Source organism: Anser cygnoides, chromosome 5, assembly GCF_040182565.1.
Source record: "Anser cygnoides isolate HZ-2024a breed goose chromosome 5, Taihu_goose_T2T_genome, whole genome shotgun sequence".
Classification (NCBI taxonomy): Eukaryota; Metazoa; Chordata; class Aves; order Anseriformes; family Anatidae; genus Anser; species Anser cygnoides.
This window is the reverse complement of record NC_089877.1, coordinates 20,915,740-20,928,163: the sequence shown is the minus strand read 5'-3', so window position 1 is coordinate 20,928,163 and position 12,424 is coordinate 20,915,740. Positions and strand designations below refer to the sequence as shown.

The 12,424-nt window shown below is 39.7% G+C and overlaps 1 long non-coding RNA gene across 3 annotated transcripts in view; it reads right to left on the bottom strand.

The window, feature by feature from the left end:
* The window catches only part of LOC125182190 (uncharacterized), a 100,005-nt gene that overhangs the window by 68,536 nt on the left and 19,045 nt on the right, over window positions 1-12,424 (bottom strand). Inside the window, exon 1 of one of the 3 annotated variants that reach the window (XR_010831784.1) lies at window positions 7,853-9,136. The exons of the other annotated variants lie outside the window; for them this stretch is intronic. This is a non-coding gene — a long non-coding RNA (uncharacterized lncRNA). Of the gene's footprint in view, window positions 1-7,852; window positions 9,137-12,424 lie in introns of those variants that run through there. 3 annotated transcript variants of the gene reach the window in all.

The following is a 12,424-nucleotide window of genomic DNA, read 5'->3' as shown; positions in this document are numbered from 1 at the left end:
TTAATAAGGCCTTGGATTGTATCACGAGTGCCAGATTCACATATCTCTAGGAACAAGTCAAATACTCTTTGTATACTCTGCCCGTGTGACTCAAGCAGGTCTCAGGGATTCGTGTTTCCATTCACACGTCCATTCTGAAGCTAGCATAATTTTTTGTAGGGGTTAACTCAATGCTATTAACACTATTAACAGAACATTTAGGATTTCCAGTGAAATCCCAAATTATGCAATGCTGTAGCAGGTAAAATTTTTAACAAGTGAACATTTAGCATTTGTGAACCTCCTACACAAGTAATACACTGGAAGGAGGAAATTGAACTTCCACCCTCACACGTACGTGGCCTTCCAGCTAAGGCCATGCTCAGATTTAGGGGATGGGCCAACTGAAGGGAACTCCTCTTCCCCCTCCTCAGAGTACTTGTGCCCTGTGTGGCTGACATGCCTTCAGTATCACCGTGCAGTGATTTACAGCCATATTGCAGGAGCAACAAGTCAGTCAAACCTGCAATGCAGCTCAACAAAATTGCTTGAAGGTGAATAAACTGGTGCGTTCATGTCAAAAAGAGAAAAAAATCTCATCATAGGCAAAACAACAATGCTCACACAGAAACAGAGATGAATGTAAATGTGCACTGAAGATCCTCCACTATCCACAGCATTCAGTACCACAAATGTTATTACATTGAAAGCAGACATTTTTTCCACTTTTCTGTCACACAAGAACATCTCTCAATGTTCTTTAAATCTTTAAATTTAAAAAATAAAAATAAATAAAAAATAAAAATAAATAAAAAATCCTCTTTAAATCAGTAGTTCATAATATTTATTCCAAAAGCTAAGAGGCCTTTCTGAAGTTCATTGAAAACACTGGTAAAACTTACATCAACTTCTTCTGAGCAAAAGCAATCTCTTGGGTAAAGATGTTAGATTTTTCCTCCCTCCCTCCCTTTCTCCTATAGAGAAATAGGATGCCCTGCACGCACTTGCTACCCTTAGCAGAAAAACAGCATGCACCTACCATGACTACAATATAAGAATATATCGATTTTTCAGACATACAAATGGAAAGTTTCCCAAAACATTTCAATTCTTATTCTCAATCCAAGGAAAATTTCAGGAATGCTGAGATTCCATTCAATCTTTTATTAGTAAATTAAAAAGTAAGGATTACTTTGAGAAATGAAAATCTGATTTAAAATGTTATTCTAAAACGCTATTCCCATTTGTTACGCTTAAGGAGTACAAGTTGACATTTGTCTCTGCTACAGTAGTCTCTAGTAACTCTGGCTGCTCCCACCACCTACAACAGCCTGAAAAACCAGAGCCAGACACTTCACAGAGGTGCCCAGCAACTGGCCTGGGACAAAGGTCACAAGCTGCATCGAGAGAAGCATCAGTTGGGTACAAGGGAAAAAAAGGCAATGGGAATAGTAGCACATTGGGAAAGGCTGCGGGATCTCTGTAGAGAGGTTCATGCCTGATCTGGGGCAGCGTGTGGGACTTAAACGACCTCCACAGGTTGTCTCCAACTTGAAATATTCTGCAGCTCAAATACGGCCCATTTTAACAACTGCAATGCTGTGAACTGTATTTTATTTTCCAAATCATTCTGGGCAGCTTTTGCTTTATATTAGCTAAAGCGCCTTATCACTTCTGTACAGCAAGTGTCTCCTGGTGGCTGAAATGAAGAAGGCTGATGTTTTCTCAAAATGGATTATGTAAACTATAAAGCTGAAATGACATGAAACAATTGCCAGTATTTTCATGAAATTTCAAACAAAGGTTTTCTGACAACATTTAGATAGATTTCCAATTTCAAAGGAAAATTCTGAAATTAGTTTCATGTAACGATAAATTCCAAAAAGTCAATGCTTTCCAAATTTAAACACCTCTAAGCTTAATTCCCATAACGTAACTAAAGACTGACAAAGCATCTAAAGGACTATTGAGGTGTAATATATGTATAATAAGAAATCAACATGTTCAGAAGATAACTTTCAAATTATTAGAATGCTTTCATTATGATTGTCATAAAAAAGTAGAGAAATTTAAAAAAAAAGCACTTCAGTGAAATTTTTTTTCTATTTACTATCTAAATATACTCCTAGAATTAAGCGTTAAAAGTTCCCCCTTTTCTCTAAGGCTCTTCCAGATGCACTCCTCCGCACTCTTAGGAAACACCCAGTTAGTATTCGCCGTGTGCCAGTGCTCAGAGCAGCAGGGACTGGACTGAGGACTCGCTGCCTCTCCATGGCCAGAGACAGGCAGATACCCAGCTGGGGCGAGCCAGCTCTCTACCACCAAATTCCTTGGGTGTCCCATCCAACAGTCCCGGTGTGTCTCACTCTGTTGTGTCACTGCCACAGGTAAACAGCCCTTTCTGTCACCAGGACTTGCCCTCCCATTTATAGCTTCGTCACCGAGATTTGGTTTTGTTTCCATAAAAATGTTTCAGAATGATTTTAAAACAATATTTCTTGCAGGTGGCAGCCCTGAAATTCTTTCTGGTACGCACAGAAGGTTGAGAGCTTTGGCGGCAGCCTTCCTCATCTGCTCATTCTACCAAAACATCTATATTAGGTGATATCAATGCAAAAAGATACCACAGGAAAAATACATGCACGCTATTTAGGACCTCTTATGGTTCATAAAGAAGATGTCTGAGTATAAGCAAGGATTTTGTCAGAGATTTGGTTTCTTTCTAGCACATCCCCAGGCCCATGATCATGAGAACAGCATTATGTGTTATCATTTCACCCAGCATATTTCTGAGCAGCAAAGGACACACATTTCCTGGCTTCCAAAGTAGCCGACAACTCACTACGTGAACTCAACAGGCTGTGCATTTGTCAGGGACATGATGTTGTAGCATTTTTTTCCCAGGAAGAATAATTTTAAAAGCAGTCCTTACTACATGATTTCCATCAGTGTAGAAATGGAAAAGATATCCTTAGGGTAGCTGGAATCTATCTCCTTATGACAGGTCAGGGGAGTGTAAGTTGGCTGCAGCTTGGTCTTAACGATTGTTTGCAGGGAGTACTCAGTCTGCAGAAGAGGCTACATATTCTAGAGGCTGCTTTTAAATAAGTGATTGTAGTTGAATACAGATACATGAAATAAATAAATAAAGAAGTAAATAAATAAAATTAAAAAATCTAGTGCCTTTTTTTCATTTTAGGGAGGCAAGGAGGGGGAGTAGGTCACTGTTCAGAAGTGTCCTGAAATAATTGCTTCTTCTTTTCTTTTTTTGTACCAAAGCCCTGTTCTTGCATTTTAATACAAGGGCAGCATCTGCTATGTAACTAAATATTGTGGGACTATTTGGACTTTCATCTCCAGAATCAAAGGTAACGAGTTTTTTCACTACAAATCTATTAATTAAATTAAGGCTCATTAAAGACTTGATACAAAAAAAAAAAAAGGGCTTTACACTCAAAATTCCCAAGACACTTGCTTACTAGGCCTTTACAGAGACTTTCAGACTGAATCAGTCTGCAACTTCCCAGTGAAACAGGATTTCATTGGAAAATGCTGAGCGACTGCAACAGCAACAAAAGTCTTGCTGAAACCCTGATGGAGCCTCAAGGGGTTTCTGCCAGGGCTGCAGCCCAGCATCCTGCCAGGCTGCTCTGGTGCTCAGCACCACTCAGAGCCCAGAGACCTGGGTCATTTTACACTCTTGCTCCAGCTGCACCAGGGGGTTAGGAATCCCTGACAGCCCCAGGTGAGTCCAGCTCTTGATGCACCCTCCTCCTAATCGTGCTTTTAGTCTTATGTAGCCAAATTTGTGGACTAAAAGGTGATACAAAAGGTTTCTGAAAAGAATATTAAAGGTAGCTTGTAAACAGTGCTTGTTGTTCAAGGAAATCCGCAAGTGGGAGAAGCACCACACAGGATCATCCAGAAGCAGAGGGCTATATTTCTGATTTATGGTGAATATCTCCAGATGATTTATGTTAGAAGAGGATCTGTGTGAGAAGACAAAAAGATAACTGCTCTGATCCATTCTTGTTTATGACAGCACAGGAAACATGTCCAGGAGAATACCTTGGGCTGTATCTCATCTGCTGGGGCAATAAATGAATGCATCTTTTTGAAGTTAAATTCTGTATGGATTTAGATCATGAAACCACACTGAAGTCGGCAGGCAACATCAGTCCCTGATAAAAGACCACAGATTTTTCCACTGATTGCATCAGTATGTACAAGTTTTGCCTACACCTGCAATAGCCCCTGTATGTGCTTTTTGAAGCTCCCACAGTACTGACCTCCTGAGTCAGTTCCACAGAGCCCAGCTCAGCACAGAATGCAGTACCAAGAATAGAAGTCAAGAGAGAAACAAACAAATAATAAATAAATAAATAAATAAACTGTAATTATATTTAGATCTTGCAAAGATCTTCCATAATTGCTTGAAGTTTAGTCTTAAATGTCAGATCTGCTATAGCAGCATGATTGCTTCATTCTCCCTTCCTCAACTCTTTAGGACTTTCTTTGGGTCATGGGGAGCAACCTTTCTGAAGCTGCCTTGCAAGCACCTGCTGTGCTGCATTCAGCCAACAACCTCACCCTTGAGAAAAAACAAAAATAAAAAAAAATAAAAATAAAGGGGGGAAGAGAGGGAAAGAGCTATGAATGATAAAGCTACACATAACTGTAACTAGTGTTTGCAGCTGCCTTTACAAAGCTAGGAGATATTACAATTCTGAGGGTGGATACAAGAAATAATGTGGAATGTGTCCTGTTTTATAGCTAATACAGAGCTTTAACTATAAGAAAGGAGAGAGACTTAGTATACTTACTCATAATTATAGGAGCTGGCAAAATGCCATCTTACATTCTATAAAGAAGTTATTAATTTTTAAAAGAACATGCAGCCAACATAACTCCTCAGAAAGAAAGGAGACGTCTTTTTGAAACAGAATGCCAAGTTAGCACACTGGTCCCCAAAAAATCCCCCCCACCCTGTTACAAGCAGCTTCATTCCAAGGTGAACGTGCCATCTTCTTGTATGAGAACACAAAGAAAGAACACAGCAAGGCAAAGCAAAATAAGAACACACATTACTTCTAGTCCATGAGAACAAATGTTAAAAGGCCAGGATTGTGCCAAAAATCCTTCTTGCTGTCACGTAAAGACTTATTGAACAAAGGCTGTTGTTTGTCTCCACTGAACTTTTTTTCCTATTCCTTGCACTTGGCATGTCAAAGGTTGTTGGAAAAAAAAGATAATCACGCTCAAAGCTTTGGTTTCTTCCTGCTTCCTTTTTATCTTTAAGATGTTGAAAACTCAGGTATTATCTTCGCATACACCACTATTCATCTTTAATTTAATAAATGATCTCTTCAATGTATTAATGGTTAGCAGTGCATATAAATTAGCATTTATAAAAATCAATTACATTGTCTCATAAGACAGAGGAGAAACCAAGACCTTCATCACTGGATCATTTGTATTTATCTGTTAATTATAAACCTTAATTGTCTCCTCTTATCAGATTAATTTGCATAAATTGCATAAGTTTAACGTTTAACAGGTTTTAATAGCAGAATACAATTATTCTTTAAAGATTCTTTCTTGAAATATTCATTATTAATTATAACATTAAAATTAGAAGTTCTGATAATTGACCTTGGCTTCTCCTTGGCTCATCATCATCTGTCCATTGAGGTCATTTATCTCATGATTATGCATGCTTTGTGGCTTCTTATTACTGATGTGCTTAGTTTTAATTGTACTTTATAGCCTGTCAGATTTCTCTGAATTTTGACTTCAAGCAGAACATTATGTGGAGTTCCACAAAAGTGGACTTTTCATAGTGTATTCATCCTCTTAGCATACCTACATGCGACGGCATAGTGGATGGCAGGACTATTTTTAGACCTGGAGTGAGTGTCTGGACTGTAATGTAGAAATATTTCTATGCTGGTGAGGACATCCCCACCCCCACCCCACCCTTAATCAGGTGATTTAGGAAGTAGGAGACACACGTATGCTCCCAGGTAGCCTTCAGAAAAAAAAAAAGAAAAGAAAAAAAAAAGAAAAGAAAAGAACAAAAAGAAATAGACAACTATTATGTCTGACAGGTCCTCTAATAGCCTTTTGTTCTTCTTAACTGACCAGAAGCCTCTAACTGCACTTTCCACTACCTTTTTCTTCAGAGATTATGGTTTACAGAGTCCGGGAGGTAACAAAATAAGCAAAAAGATGGCTAAGAGCAACAGCAAATTCTGACAGACACATTCAGTTGTATTTGGCTGACTTTTATGTAAAGACTTTTTGAGAACTTGTGCTGTACAGAGGTGAAAACAAGTGGGTTTTTTCCTCTGTGAGATCATTCACTGTCTCACATACAGGGATTTACTGTACTGGATTTTTCTTCCAGTTAATACTATTCATATTATTTGGTTAAGAAATATTTTAGATATAATCAGATATGCTTCCAAGAAGAGAGACTAACATTTAGAAACATTAAACAAAGCTTTCTTAGATTGTTTACAGCTGCTATTATTAAAATGCTAGAGGTGCCTCAGGTCAATAGCTTCTGAGTTCAGTACATATTCCTCTTAATGAGTGAGCCTGGTAAGAAAACACTGAATCCAGTTTCTACTTGAAATTACTGATACCTCCTTTCTCTTGCCTGTGCTCCCCAAGCTGGTTCAAAGCTACTGCATTGTTGACTGAAGCATGGCTGACATATTTCCAACCAGTTCCTGGTACCAGAGGTTCAGTTCCTGATCTCAAGTAAAATCTGAGAGCATGATTCTATGCAAATCATTTTTTTTTTCTGATGGAATTTCCCAAGCGGAGCCGATGTGCTAATCAATGGAAAAAAATCAGTAATGGGTGTTACTGTCAGTACACCTACTTGGTACACCTCCATCATAACCTGTCTGTCCAAGAGCACACAGCTAGCTTATGACTCCTATATGCATATCTGATTGGGAGTGTAAGGAGAACTGTTTGGGTGTCTACTGGGTTACAAAGCAGAACTAACAGTAAGTTGCTAGTGCTTCCACACACTCTTACAGATATCCCTTACTGAAGGAATGCATCAAGCAAGTGTAAGTTAAGTCCATCATCATGGTAACAGTTCTATTATGCTTCTTGATCCATAAGAGGAGACCAATACGTGCAACTGACCTGGAAAGTATTGCCATTTTTTCTGCAAGCAGGTCTAGCTACAACTATCCGTTTCATCTCAAAGCCAGATTGCTAGAAAATGCTTCACTTCAACAACCCCTTTATGCCTGATTTACAAGACGGGCACCTTTTATGCAAACACATTAACCACCCTGATTTACATTTAAAAGAAAGATGGCAGTGTCTTGGGCACATCCTTCTTTCATTGCCTCATCTCCGGAAAAGAGCCTGAAGCAAGAAGCATTCCCCTCTGCCAGCTAAAACCTTTTGCCAAAATATTAAAGGTGCCCGATGCAGTCAGAATTCCGCAGAAACGACTCCCCAGCACGCAGCGATCAGAAACCCAGCAGGGAAGCAGCGACTTCGCACGTGCCCTGGCCACTCTCCAGTGGGGGATTCCAGTTGGGCCTTTGCCATGCTCGAGTTCCTGTTCCTCAGCCGCTCACGTCCCCTGGGCCCAGCCCTGCCAGCAGCACACGTTCACAGCACTTCCCCGCACCAGAGCAGCAGGAACAAACAACACACAGATACCTGCAAGCTTCAGCACTCCCTGCATCGCAGAGCAAGAGTTAAAAGCCTTGAACAACAGATCCGCCTGCGTTAATGGGTATAATCTTCTCCCTCTGTTGTGCAATGTTGATATTAAGATGTCACAGAAACCGGCAGACTGTCAGAGGTTATTCTAAAGGCAGTTTTCTGTTACTCTCACCTTCTATTTGGTTTCCTTCTGAGGAAACCAATCTAGCCACAACACGACTGAATTCCAGGCTATCACCTTGCACCAGCGCCAAATGCACGGCAACACGCCGCCGTGCAGAGCTGTGGGCGCTGTACTGGGCCCTTATCTACAGCACATCAAACCCCATCCTCCGTCACCCACTGCAAGATGATAGCCACTCTTTTCAGCTGCAGGCAGCATAAGGAGTTTCGGGTAATTAACTGTAATAGGTTTGTGCTTTTCTGCATAAAGTTCACCCAGCAGAAAATGTTTATACAGTTCTTTCTGCGTGTGTGTGATTCTGGGTACTGGCTGCTAAGAATGAGCCAGCTATTGGTAGCAAAATGAAGGTGGGCAGCCAGGATAACCCCAGTGCTATATTCTGTCCATGTTCCCTGTGATTTCACGAGCTCTCTGTCAAAGCTGTCACGTATAATATTTTTCTGACACTACAGTGTTTTTTCTTTATCTACAGAGAAACTGATCCAGCAAGCTTTTCATCTGCTGGGTTTGATGCCTGTAATTTCATTAAAAGAGAGAGAGAGAAAGAGTCTGCAACACTGGAATGTTTGGCTCGTTCTGCGGTTCACATCATTCAACTCTAGGTTGTCCAGACTGTCTCCTCTGAGTATGCCATCAGCCTCCAGCCTCTCTCCCCTCCGCAAAATACCTCTGAGTCTCGTCTAAGTCCCTCCGCTGCCATTGTGCCAAACAGCTGCAAATGTTCCTCTCTTCTACTGATCTATTTATCCTTCTTCATCTATTCCCAGTTTTTCACCTGTCTTCTCTGGTATCTCTACATGTATGTCCATGGACAGCTGAAATTGAAAGGAACCTCTAGACAAACTGCAACCATTTTTTCCCCTGGTTTCTTTTCCACTTTGAGTGACCCGTTTCTGCACATCCTTTTAAATTAGGCTACCACCGTTGTCGCCAAGATATTAAACCACATTGTCATTGTACCTTTGCCCTCACTTGTCAACACCGACTGTCAAAATCATTTCTCTTCATCATTGTATCAGTTATGTCACCCCCAACCTCATGCCTTTAAGTTCTTCTGTTGATCCCCTTCCTTTTAATAGATCTTCACTTATGTGCATGTCATATTCCTGCTCAAAGCAGCCAGGAAGATGGAAGGCTACTTGATGTGTACATTTAGCACAGAAGAAAATGTATTCATACAGTGACATGACTTTCCTCTACCCCAAATCTGTGCATCAATGTCATTAACCAGGACTGTGACCTCTTCAAAGCAAGAGCTGCACTGCTACCACACAGAGCACTCAGAGTCCTGACTTGCTAGATATCTCCAGTGATGATCACTGGCACAATGAAGGATAACTGCCCCTGATTTCTTATGGTTACAATTCACAAATAATCAATTTAAACATGTTAGATCTGCTGTGAAGAAGTCTGTTCCTTTTCTTTTTCAGCTGCTACACTGCATGAAAATGCTGACCTTTCATCAGGACGATTAAAACTATCTAGAAACCTTCTTTCAAGAGGTAGAGTGGGGTGAGTCTCTGGACAAACTAGACCCAGGTGACTGGCTGTGGGCTATATAAAAACAGAGGTCTAACTCCAATGCCAAAGTTGTAACACATACTGATTTATTTATTTATTTGGACTGTGTGTAGCCCCATTCATTACATTTATAGAGAAAAAAAAATCTTGTGCTGACTGCTATGAAAACCAAGGCCAAGTTTGTTTTCTTAGTCTTACATCTGTATGACAGAATACTCTGATCCCTTTCTTTTCCTGGAATACAAGCAGGTTTCATGTTTCCTCTGTGTATAATAAAAGTAGTTACCCTCTGGCCAACTCAGATTGCTGTTTCTGAAAATTGTTTTTCTCTCTGGTTTTATTGGGCAATGTAATTATTTGAATTGCAAGAGCACTGTCTGAACAAAGTCTGGGATATCAAACCTATCAAGTCACAGGTTTCCTAGAAAGTCAGGAGCTGTAACAAAGCCTTCCACAACAAGCCAATAAAATCGCAGCCTCTCAAAGAACCACTTTGCACTGTTAAAATGTCCATTTCAAACCCAGTGACCCAGTTCTGGGTAATTTTAATATTTTACATGCAGGTTAAACAGAAAATATTTTATATAACTGAATGCTATACATAATAGTAGTTATGTTATATGGAAAACATAAAATAGTTTTTATGTCATAGAATGTTTTATGTTTATTTTATAATAGAAAATATTTCTGTAAAACAGAAAATGTCTCTATTTGGCTCTAGAAAGGCAGGAACAGAAAATAGGTGTCAGAGGGAAATCTGAACAAGTGGTTGTCTTGTTTAAAAGCAGGTGATAAATATGTCAGCAAACTGGGACAATGAAGTCACACTCTGCCACTTCTCGTATGAATCTGCAGCAGGGACTGACAGGATATTTGCTTTGCAAGAATAGTCCTTGTAAGATATTCTAATGCATGAGGCACTTTTTGGTTGGTTGGTTGGTTGGTTGGTTTGTTTGTTTGAGCTTCTTCAGCTTTCTCTCGACCGCCCCTACTCAGAATCCAGACCCTCCCTACTTAGCAGCAGACAAAAACAAAACAAAACAAAAAAAAAAAACAGACCTCCCCCATTTCTTGTCTCCTTGTAGGGAAAGGATCTCACCTGCCACACACTGGCTAAGGCTCTGCCTTCAGTCATTTTGGTTTTGCACCTCTGCCAACAGCTTAGAAGAGACCTGGTGCTCCCCCTTCCCCAGCATTTTAGCCCATTTTGATAACTCAGCCTAGTCCCAGCCTGGCAGTGATCTTCCACTAGGACCACACTCATACTGGGGAGTCTTTCTTGCAGAGTTTTGTATGTTAGTTTCCTCCAGCCTGAGAGAAAAACAAAACAAAACAAAACAAAAAAACCCACAGCCAAAACACAGAATCTAGACAAAGCGGTCTTAATTTTTCTCCTGTCACCTGCAGCAGCTGTACAAGCAGCCCATTTTTCCATCCATCCAGTTATTCTCCTGTAACTTCCACAGGTGGCTCCTTGCTGCATGGCCCCTATTCTGTTCTGTCATTCAAATTCTCTGTGGCTTATTACACTCCCTTATTTTTAATTACCTGATTTCACCTCGTTCCTACTCGTCATATTACGTGCCAAACTTTGACCACACTCATGCTCTTTGTTGAGGCCTCACATACTCTTTGAAGGAAAAAGTCTATTAAGAACTAAGCCCTGCTGCATGTGGCTCCTCTTCTTAGACCACTTAAAAAATAATTGGTCTAGCATTTCCAAGAATCCCACCCCAGGCTTCAGAGACAGGCAGGCCAATCTTGTACATTGTATTTTTAAATTTCAGAAACATGTTTTGATTGAGATAGCTCTGTTTTTTGATTAAAGTAAAAAAAACAAGTGGAGCAGAGCCTCTCAATAATACTAAACTTGTCACTTCACAATGCGTGCAATAATTTAACATTGTGTGCTCAGCACGCATGAAGTAACAAGCATTTCATATTAATGCTGTATTCGTAATGGTATGTCTGAGCTGTACAAACAAAAGATAATTGAGTCAAAAAATGAAATAAAATAAACACAGTTCTCCAGAGTGCAGAGTTTGAATAGAAGGATTAAAAGGAGTCTGACCCTCTCTTTGCGAAAATATTGGGATAAGCCAGATAGACTCCACGAAAGCTAGCATCATGCCAGTGGCTTCAGAGGGCTTAAACTGATTCCAAGCATTCATATGCTGACACCTTACAATACATATTAAACTATATATATAAAAAAAATATATTTGGATTTTATTGTCCTTCATATTACACAAACACATAAATAAAAGTCTTAAGGCTCCTAAGTCTACTGAAATACCTGATTTCTTAAATGATTTCAGTCAACCCTTAGACACAAGGATGGAAACCACGTATGAACCTGAGCCTCAGACAGTCACTACACCATACCACATACAAATCCATTTATGAATAAATGTAATATAGGAAATATGACATATAATGCTGTATGAGAAGAATAGAAAATAAAATAGTTGGATGAAATTTTCTAAAAATCAAGAAAGGTCCCGGAATGAAGACAACTTTTTCAAGGATGTGGATATGAGGAAGAGGCATTAGATCACATGAAAGGATTGTTTGCAGTCAAGGCAGAAACTGGGTTAACCACTGGCAACTTTTCAAGCTAATATCGGTAATATGGTCTTAGCACCAAGGACCAGTAATTTTGGATTTAACACCCAAGAAAACAAAAGAGAACATGAAAGAATATTTGCACATCCCATTTAAGTGTGAGACTTAACTGAAGACACTGGGGTCTCTGTCAAAATTAGTGACACCCTAGAAGCTTCATTTTCCATTAGCTGCAGAAAAAACCTTTCAGCCGTATTGAATGGCAATAGCTATTATACATGCTTGGATGAGGCAGCTTCATTTCTCATTTTATCAAGCTGGTGTTCTCTTCTTTACAAATGCCCTTCTATCCAAGTGCTCAGAAAGCTACTTTTAAATACTCTTATATTTTCAGAGGTGCACACTAGGTTTGCCATTTTCATCCAAGACAGTCATTTTAAACTGATGAACCTTTAGCTATGATGATCTAAAGGT